The 10,349-nt window shown below is 38.8% G+C and overlaps 1 long non-coding RNA gene across 1 annotated transcript; it reads left to right on the top strand.

Moving 5' to 3' along the window:
* The first annotated feature begins 1,052 nt into the window (after window positions 1–1,052).
* LOC149524162 (uncharacterized) lies at window positions 1,053–9,708 on the top strand. The gene is made up of 3 exons (XR_016349800.1): window positions 1,053–1,280; window positions 5,278–5,391; window positions 8,571–9,708. It is a non-coding gene; the product is annotated as an uncharacterized LOC149524162 (long non-coding RNA).
* The last annotated feature ends 641 nt before the right edge of the window (window positions 9,709–10,349 follow it).

Raw genomic sequence — 10,349 nt, 5'->3', positions numbered from 1 at the left:
CCTCATCTAAAAGTTCTATAGCCATTGCTCATCATCCAAGACTTGCATGATGATGTTATCCCACCACTCAGAGCTAATTTCATGAGCCCAAAAATGTGGTTAGCACTTCCATGAATATGACAAGAAATATTGTGTCATAGGTATACATGTGGCAAGCTCAGTGTCTGACTATTCATCGTCACTTTGCAGCTTAAGGAATAATTTAAGGAGTAAGGGAAGTCAACAGGAGAGTTTCCCATTGTTCTCCTGTAGTGGTGCCGCCACAGAAATGCGATTTAAGGTACTGACCCCAACTTCACTATTCTTATAGATGGACTTGCATATCTTAAATTTAATTTCTCTCTCAGTGTAGACCTGGCCTAAGTATGTAACTTCTTTGCTGTTTATTACAGATTTTATCATATGGACATACAGACAAATCACCTTGTAATCAGAAATGGGCCTGAGCTGCAGAGTTGAAATTTGAATCCAAACTTTCACATCCAGGTTTTTGGGTTGATCCATTCTGTGCTATTATATGCTCATAACTTTACTAGAAAAAAAATAAAACCAGATGTTGAGGTATAATGGGGAGAGTTAATACCACTACTGTGACTTAGTTCCGTCACCATTACAGTAGTTCTTGGTTTTAATTAGCATCCAACAGATCCACTGGCATGAGTTGTTTATCTAATTACTTCTGCCATTTTATATGTCATATTCTTACCTTTAGCAGTGGAATGAAAATACATATTGTCTCCTTGGCAGCAAAGAACAAAGCATCCTCTCCTAAGGAGACAATCTATTCTAATTTCATCTTTAAAATGTATATCATAATAAGCACACACCGGGAACATAATCCTCTGAAATAATAATCATAATTCTGCATTCACTTTCATGGACATAACACCATTTTTTACTCTTTGCTAGGATTGGAAAAATAGGCACTTTTGTATTCATTGTGACCTAGAGCCATGCTTATGGTCCATCCATCTCTGACTTGTTTTGTTTATACTCTGCTAATGGACTCATTTTCTTGACCAACTTTAATTTTGCAGTAATATTTCCTTCTTTATTGTTTAATCATTTTTGTTGCCTTTTATGGAATATGCAGAAGTATATGTTCTCAAATACAATAATGCTCAATTTAAAGCTTGAAAACATGAAATGTCCCAAAGTCCTGTATCTAGGACAAAGTCTCTTTCTTATTTAACAGATGGAGGATAAGTGTCAGGGCACTCAGAAAGCACAAGCTAATCAACCAGAGGAGTGTGTAGATCAGGGATGAGAAACCTAGACAAGTAAGTGGGCCTTCAGCTCAATGGGCTGCCGTATTGTCATGACCAAGACGATCTCCTTGGAGAGGGTGATTTTTGTAATTATGCTTGTGTCCCTAGAATTTGTAGGGTGTGTTGATTAAATCATAGCAGTCCTTTAGATGCAGAGGACGCACATGGCCCTTACAGTCAGTGCTGTGTGCAATTAGCACACACCTCACGTCATGTGCCTTTGTTTTACATACATATCACTTTTGTAATACAGTAGGAAGAAATTAGTGGAGTCTGGCAACCCTGTGTCATGGGCCACATACAGATCCCACACAGGCTGCAGGTTGCCCTTCACTGGTATAAATTGTAAATGCTTCAAAACAAGAAGAGAAGAAATGCTGTCTGCAAAGTAGGTCTCATTTTTCGGTGGAGCAGTGCCCCCACAATCATGTCATTGTGACTTATTCTTGCTTTTTCCTGATACTTGCACACACAATGAATTGCTTGGGAATACAAAATCACACCTATGAAACTGGAGGTCTGATTTGAGAGTCAACCTCAAAAACATTAGCACATACCTAAACATCAGCAGATAGAACCAAAACATTTAAAATACTGATTTCTTTATAGCTAGCACTTAATATTATTCCTCTAAAATTTAGTAGTCTCATCCTCATTTTGAGGCTCTGTAGATAGATGTTCCATGTTGCCTCAAGTTTCAGCTGACTGGAAATTACTGCTCCTGTGACCCAAAGAGTTACAATAGGGCTAGATATGATCTAATGTTTATTTGGAACCATCTTGTAGATTCATGCACTCTTAAATCCTAATAGTTATACTTCTCTTCAAGTAAGGGGTAAAAGAAAAAAAATTTTTTTTAATTTTATTTGAGTAGTCTGATCCCAATTGCCTTTGATGTGCTATGTTCTGTATAATCAGATAAGGTGGCCTTCAAATTTAGATGGATGAAAATGCCTGCATATTCACCTCCATATAATACAAAGAAGTTGTAGCTATCTGTTCATATCTTTTTGTGAATCTGATTTACCATATTATTATCAGTTGGTTATAATAGCCCTCATTCAGCCCCCATTCAGTCCATAGGGACAAATCTGAATGTGGGTTCATGTTTATCAAACTCTCTTTTTACATCCCACACCTGAACTTCAAAAGGTTAATTCTTCCTTTGGAAAAGCATAACTTTCTAATTGGAGGGGAAGAAATAAAGCCAGCTTAGGAGATTTTGATAAAAGAGTGTCAGACATATGGGCTGTGTCTACATTGGCATCCCTTTCCGGAAAAGGGATGCTAATGAGACACATCGCAATTGCAAATCCACAGGGGATTTAAATATCCCCCGTGGCATTTGCATTTCCATTTCCATGGCTGCCGCTTTTTTCCGGCTTGGGGATGAGCCGGAGAAAAGCGCCAGTCTAGACGTGATTCTCCGGAAGATAAAGCCTTTTCCGGAGGATTTCTTATTCCTACTTGAAAGTAGGAATAAGGGATCTTCCGGAAAAGGGCTTATTTTCTGGAAAATCGCATCTAGACTGGCGTTTTTCTCCAGCAAAACCCTGAGCCGGAAAAAAGCGGCAACCATGGAAATGCAAATGCCGCGGGGGATATTTAAATCCCCCGTGGATTTGCAATTGCGATGTGTATCATTAGCATCCCTTTTCCGGAAAGGGATGCCAATGTAGACACAGCCATGAAGTATCACAGAAATCAGGACTAAGTAAACACTTATCAGTACTTGATCTTACACAATCAGAGAAATAAATAGACAAAAAAATCTAAAGCAGCTTGCAAATTATTTATTTCCATTGAAAAACTATCAGATTTCTAGCTCTGACATCTTTTGGGGACTTATAAAAACAGCTAACACAAATGAAAGTTAGCTAATTGTGCCTGAATTCTTTTTGCCTTGCTGGTTAATATAATTCAGTGCTTTGTTCTGATTTTTTAAATACAGAATCCAGTTCTTCTCCAAAGTATTGTATACATGCATTCATCTTAATTTTCATTAAGATGAATGCACACACACACACACACACACACACACACTTGTAAAAGCTTCATGCTTTAAGTAAAAGTTGTAAATCTTGATGTTCATCATTATGTAACACTTGTCTTCCTTTATGTCCAATGCACTAGTTTCCGATGAACTATCTACAGCTTAGATATTCATAGATGAAGCATGGCAGGACTATTGACAAGACCATTATCTCAGTGGTGAAACAACTGAACTTCATTTTCAAAGGATTTCTTGGCAGGTAGATGCAGGTCCTTTTGAAAGGCAAAAGTTTAAGTTTTAAATGCATTTCTGTCATCCAAGCATTATGGTTTACTTAGACTTTCCTTGGTTAAAGTGAGGTGATCAACAAGCAGCCTATCACTAATGAGAGTTATTCTTCAGGACACTTCCCAGTGTCACAACAGGACCAATCCCCCCCCCCCCCTTGCTTTGAGTGGAATTATGCCTGTAAGTCCCACTAGAAATTAGAGAATGAAATATCTTCAGCAATGTGACTAAAGCCAGTAGGTACTGTAGAGGTGTGTGGGGTTTTTTATTTTTGTTTTATGATGCTGTTGGAATTCAAAGTCAGGATTAATCAACAGAATCACTCGGGAATAGTGGAATATATTAGCACTTGGCTGCTCCTTTTGTTGGCTCTGCTTTTTCTTTACCCTTCTTTGTCTCAAACAGTATCTCTGTAGCTTTTTGATAGAAACCAGTTTGAACTGTGTTTGGACCTGATCCTGCCGTATGTACTAAAGGGAAAAAACAGCCCTCCTAATTTGCTTAGTAAGCACTGCCTCTAAAAAGCATCAAAATCAGACAAGAATAAGTGAAAGGGAATGAAATTGAATGAGAGCGCAATTTGGAAAAGAAGATTTGAGAAGAGAGGTAAAGTGTGAGATGAAAGACATGGAGAAGCAAGAGTGGATAAACAGCAGAGAAACAAAACTATAGTGCTATGAGAGAAAAGCAGAATATTTAAAATATGTTTATAAACCATCCCATATACAAAACACATTTACCAGAGGCATTTTCAATATTTAAGAGTTTGAGGGTATAGATGTGTTTTTAATGTTTCAATATAAGAGTTTATGTACACATGCTCATCATTATGCCATATGATGTTAGATTCAAATTCCAAATGTGGCTTCTCCCTTCTTACACTATAATGGGGTTAGAAGCACAGCAGAGGAAGTATGCAGAAGGACCTGGTTCATGGTTGCCCTGCAACTTATTTCCACTGGGTATGCAGGCATATGTTCTTATTGTATGGATGGCTTTTGTGCACTTCCTACCATCAGTTTCCAGTTTGGTTTCTGTGTCGCTCATAATAGTCTATCCACATTAAGGTGAACGGCTGCTATTAGGGACATGCATAGTTAATAGAATCTGTTTCCATAGCAATGAAAACATACATATAAGCTTTCTGAAATGCATTTTTCCTCTATGTATTTAGAAGCTAAATGAAAGATAGGTCAGAAAGGTGGTGGGGGGGGGGGGGGGGGGGGGTTAAGCACTGCATTACAGTTAGTAGTAGAAAAGGTAAAAGTAAAAAAAAAAAACACACCACAAAATGCCATCAATTTACTTCTATATTTTGGCTTATCTTTCCACTGGAACATACAGTGATCCAAAGTCCTGATTTTAGAGAGACAATCCCAATATTCGGAGCTTTGTATTAGATAGGGACCTCATACCCCCTCAAACACATCACAATTTTTCATACTTGCTATCTGGTAACCCTACTTTAGTCCCAGATTAAATAAACTATGAATATGCTTGTTTTATATGTTTTTCAACATTACAAGTGGCACATCAAATTCTTCCCCCCCGCCAAAAAAACATCTTAAATTAAAGTGATTTTAAAAATATGCTTACAAGCTATCTTAATTAAGGTACCTAGAAGAAGCCTGCTACACATTTTCTCTTCAGTTTTATAAACTGTTGGTTGAGGCGTGCATTTGAAGCCTTTCTGCTAATCTGTGTTTGCTCTCTCTCCTGTTATAACAGATTGGATAACAGTCAGTGGTATTACATGCTGAGACAATTTTTTATACATACAACAAAAAATGATGGAAAATATCTGGGACATGGACTGTTGCCAATAAACACTGATGCTAAAAGGTAGGTTAATGAAGGAAACGTGATACAGTCCAAGAATAAGCTTAGTATTTTAATACCTACTCAACCGCTTTAAATGTTTCCTTTTTATTTTCATTACATTTCATTTCTTTGGTTTTGCTTAAGTATATTTTAGAATGAAGAAATATATTTGAACAGCAGTGAATGCAATTTGGAGGATTATGGTCTGACTACTGATGTTAGAATCACACATCTGTTTCCAAAGCATTTTAATTCTAGAGTTTACCAAAATGAGGTGCGCTAGAACCCACAAAGTAGTAGCTTCACAAAATGAGCACAGACCTTCCTGTTCCTTCACTGCTGTTTGAAGACCCAGAATTCATGAGTCCAAGACCAGATTATGACAAGGGAATATAGGCTATACATAAGACGTTGTCTACTAGAGTCATGTAATGGCAGCAGAATTTCAGCTTTCATTAAAAACAAGAAATATAACAGCCTACGTTTTTAGGTTTTGAAGACAAGTTAAAAAATGTGATCCAACTGATCAGTGATACTTGACTGAGTATGGAGTTGCTTGCCTTATTCATCTCAGTAGGGTATTAACACCATGATCTAATGTTCTGGGTCTCTGCCAATAGCACTCTCTTTGAGGACTGGGGAAAAAAAGATTGCAGTGGACCTGGCTCACCCAAGGACCCACACTGTTGGGATAAATACAAGGCTGATACACAGACTGGAATTTCCTGCCACTGCCACTCCATTTGGCAGAGTAGCTTAATCGAGTGTGTTCTTATTAACATGGGTTTGCAAACATATTTTTTAAATACTGAAATATTTTCACCATACTCTCTGCGGCCGGTCATACAGATTTCTAGAAGCCTCTGTGAGCTATATTGGGTAAATATGTAATCCCCAATTTTGTCAGACATTTCCCCTTCCCCCTTGCATAGAAGACTGCCTGTATGGGAATTTTAGGTCATAAACAAGACCTGTTTCTCTCTTCTGTATTTGTAAAGCACCTAGCACAAGAGGGTCCTGCTCCATGATTTGTGCTTCTAGGCACTACTGCAGCCAAATAATAAAGAGAATGAGCCTGAACTTTGACTTTTTTTTTCTTCTGTCACTTTGTATTTCAATTAGGGTTATATAAGTACAAAGATAGGTTTGGTCTCTGACTCCATGTGGAGGGTCAGAGGAAGAGAAGGGTCAGACTAAATTAGAAGATGATTGTGACTGCTGGTTGCATTAGCCGCATTAAATGTAGGGTCCATTTCATTGTTTATATTACGGAACCTAAGATGGTTTTTCAGTAAATAGAAAAAATAAATTAGATGTTCAACTTTTCTTTAATTCATTTGGGAGTCCATGCACAAATGTGTGTGAGGGCCAGGGAAGGGTTGGGGGAGAAGTATTGTGCTTTGCTTGTATTTCCAAAGTTCTTTGGCATCTGTTCGGCATGTCTTCATGGGCATTCATTGTTTTCAACCACTCATTGTGTTTGGTTATTTACATTTTTGTCCCTTCCACACTTGCTAGACTGTTGTTTGAAAGTTGTAGGCTTGCAATTCATTTCATTTCAGGAACAGATCATGGGAGTGTGGACAAAAAGCTTTATCTTTTGCTATTTATGGAGGAATTTGCTACTCATACTACTACTCATATCGCTTGAATTTGTCACTGTGTATAAGGTTATATTTTCCAATTTGGAAAGGGTTCACAACTGCACCTCTAGAAGAGCTCTGAGTCAAAATGTGATGATAATTGTCTAATGTGCCTCAGAACATGCTTTATTCCATTGTTGAAATATGTCAGTAGCTGCCTTTTAATGCAGTTAGATTATTTGAAATGTATCTCTTGAAATATGAAAGGGGATTTATGTTTGAGAGACAAGCTGCTAACCATGTTCTAATGATTGTTGAATTGTATGACAAATGAAGTTGCTGGAAATGAGGAATTCTATCACAACAGGGTAAAGGAAATAATGTCCTTCTTTTAAGCAGACGTTTTGCCATGGAGGCTCTTAAAATTAGTATATGACAACAAGGCCAAATCTGTTTACGTAACTGATACAGTGTGTCATTTGAAAGTACCTAAATAATAGCTTTTAGGTCTGTTAGGTATTTTTGTATGGATACGTATGGGTCTCTTTCTGCTCAGATTCTAAGACTCTTCAACATTTTATTTAAATCATTCTCTGGCACTTTAGCATGAAGAGCTATTTATAAGTACTCTGGATCTATCATTGACTCTGTAAGGCTCTATTGTACCTCAGTTTCCTCCTCAGGTATAGAACATAACATGCAAACATAACAGGTGCAGTGTGATGTTGGCATACATAATGCATGTTTGTAAACATGCTGGGCTCCTTTGCTTGAAGGCAACACATTGAAGTGCAAAATAAAGACACAACTCTGTTTTGATGGTTATGGATGATGATGCAGGGTGCACTTCTATCAGAAATAATGTTTTCAGACTGTGATTAGGAGGAGAATTGTTTTTGAACAGCCACAATGAAAGCCATGGACAGGTGCTGAATTATTGGCAAAAGCAACTACAGGAGTACAGAGAGAAATGGACTGGGAAGCTCTGAGTACCCTGGCAAAAATGGGAGGGAATGTATAGGGGAGCACTGTTTACACTTGGAGGAAGGGCCTGCAGTTTGTCTCTCCCACCCTTTTGTTTAACCACGCTTTCATGGATTATTATGTGCAGGTGTGTCACAGAACTGGTCTGGCTATCCCTTCTTGAGGCTCACCAGACTTTGTGTGTGGGGATGCAGCCAGTGAATCCTGGGTGTTTCAAGACCTCTGTCTTCCCCATGTGTCTGAAGAGTCTGTTCAGAGACCCTCGCGCTACACAGCAAACACACAAACCCTTGAGAGATGTGGCCATATGGCCAGCTGCCTAGTCCTTGGGACCTCAGAATCATCCTGCAGCTAATGTATGACCTCTCCCAGAACTCCAACCAAAAGTGAGAACCTTCTGGTTTCTCTCTTTAAGGGCCCACTGATACTTTGTGCAGAATTTTTAGTTGCATGAAAAACATACAGCTCATACAAAAATTAAAAACCCTGCATGTACTTCCCTACCTCAGGTTCTTCACCACTCAAAAGCACTCTTTTGGCTGGAATCAGAATCCTTTTGGCCCACCTAGAGTCTTGTGCTGCAGTGTATGGCTTCTGTTCTGAAACACTGAGCCTTTTCTCTTGTATCCTCAGCATGCATCCTCTGACCTTGGCTGGTCCATCACCTTCTACACCAACTCAAACTTCCTATACATCTTAAGCCAAGTCCCTGTGGAGATGAACACCATAGGAAGGTACCACCTCAGAAGGCTAAACTGGCAGCTTCCCTTCTGGATCCTGAGGCTAGGTGTACAATAAACTCTACCACATCCAGGGAACACATCTGCTCTTCTGCTTTTTTGTGTGTGTAGAAGAGCAGACACACTCTTTCAGAAGCCCTGTCTTCCTCATTCTATGAGAAAGAAGGGCTCTTCCTCAAAAGGTTTTTCTGAAATTTGGCCCAGTGTAGACAGGCCAAATTTCAGAAAAGTATCTTCCGAAAAAACTATCAGAAAAAGGTAGACAAATTTCCCATAAATCTTTGTAGTCTAGACATACCCTGCATGATTCGGATACTGTACTTGGGTTAAATCTAGCAGAAGTTCCAAGAAATGTATGTTCAGTGAGGTTGATTCCCCTGCCAGCTGTAGAGATGGACCTGTCTCTTGGCTCACTTTCAGACTCCTGTCTCCAACTTGGACTCTTGGCTTCTGCCCTTGAACTGCAACACCAGTGCTGACCCACTTCCGTATTTGGACCCTGACATTGACTCAGCTTTGGTATTGAGACTCTAGCTTTTGACCTCAGGTTTTCATATTTGACTATTACCTTGGCTTTACCTCCTGAATGCTGGCTCTGTTCCTGACCTTTGGCATCAATACTGGACCCTGAATCCAGTTCCAAATTCAGTAACCAATTTTAAACCCCCACCAAAGTTTTAACTCCGGATCTGGACACCTCAGTTCTGGTTCCAGATTGCCCAAATTTCAGGTGACACCATTATAAATGAACAGTTTCCAGAGATCCATGGGGCTCTCACAGTAAGAACCCCTCTAAACTAACCCTATTGACTATATTGGTACTATGTGATTAACAAATGTTCGGTTCTCTGGCAATCCCAAGGAACTGTAATAAAAATGTTTTGGGTGACAATGAAAATGTTCAGGATTTTTGGAAAATTTATAAAGCTGAAAATAAAATCGTTTTGTATTGAAAGGAACATTATCTGATTACAATTTCAGCCTTCATTAGAGGGTTTCTGTGTGTGTGTGTGTGTGTGTGTGTGTGTGTGTGTGTGGCCAAAGTAATTTTGAACCAATTTTTTTTTTCAAATTGAAACACTGAAGCAAAATATTTGAGGGGGGGTGGGTGGAAGGCTTGTTTATTGTGATGCAGAAAATTCTGAAAAATAGACGGTGTTGCAAAATCTCTGAAATAAAGCTCTGGCTAAAAAAAAACTTGCTCTAGCCTTCAGTATATCTTGTGCAAAGTTCATTGGGCTTTCTAAATGATGGAGGTCACTCTTTTGTAAAAAGTAACTTTTGACAACTGTATCTTCTCCCTTTGCTGCTGCACCACTGAAAATTGTACTTTACACCTGCTCTCTATTACTGTACCAAAGACCTGAAATATCAATCCATTTCTACTTTCTTTACCAATTGTTCATGAATGCACATATCACAACAGCTTCTTTAATGCCTGAAGAGGAGCCAAGAAATACAATCCTGTTGCAATTTTCTGAAGCAAACTGCCAACACAGCACCCCTGATTTCCTCATTTGGTATCTAATAAGGAAGAGTGATGTCATAAACCTACTGGCTTCTTGATTTTTTTTCCCCATCCATAATCTAATTACAGGCACAAATACAGAGACAAAATGTGGCATATGCACCCTGGCTTGATGTGCTGTTCTCTTTAAGGAGCTCAGGAAGG

This window comes from Pelodiscus sinensis, chromosome 6 (genome assembly GCF_052426305.1).
Source record: "Pelodiscus sinensis isolate ZL-2025 chromosome 6, ASM5242630v1, whole genome shotgun sequence".
In the NCBI taxonomy this organism is placed as follows: domain Eukaryota; kingdom Metazoa; phylum Chordata; order Testudines; family Trionychidae; genus Pelodiscus; species Pelodiscus sinensis.
This window is presented reverse-complemented; position numbering and strand designations above follow the sequence as displayed.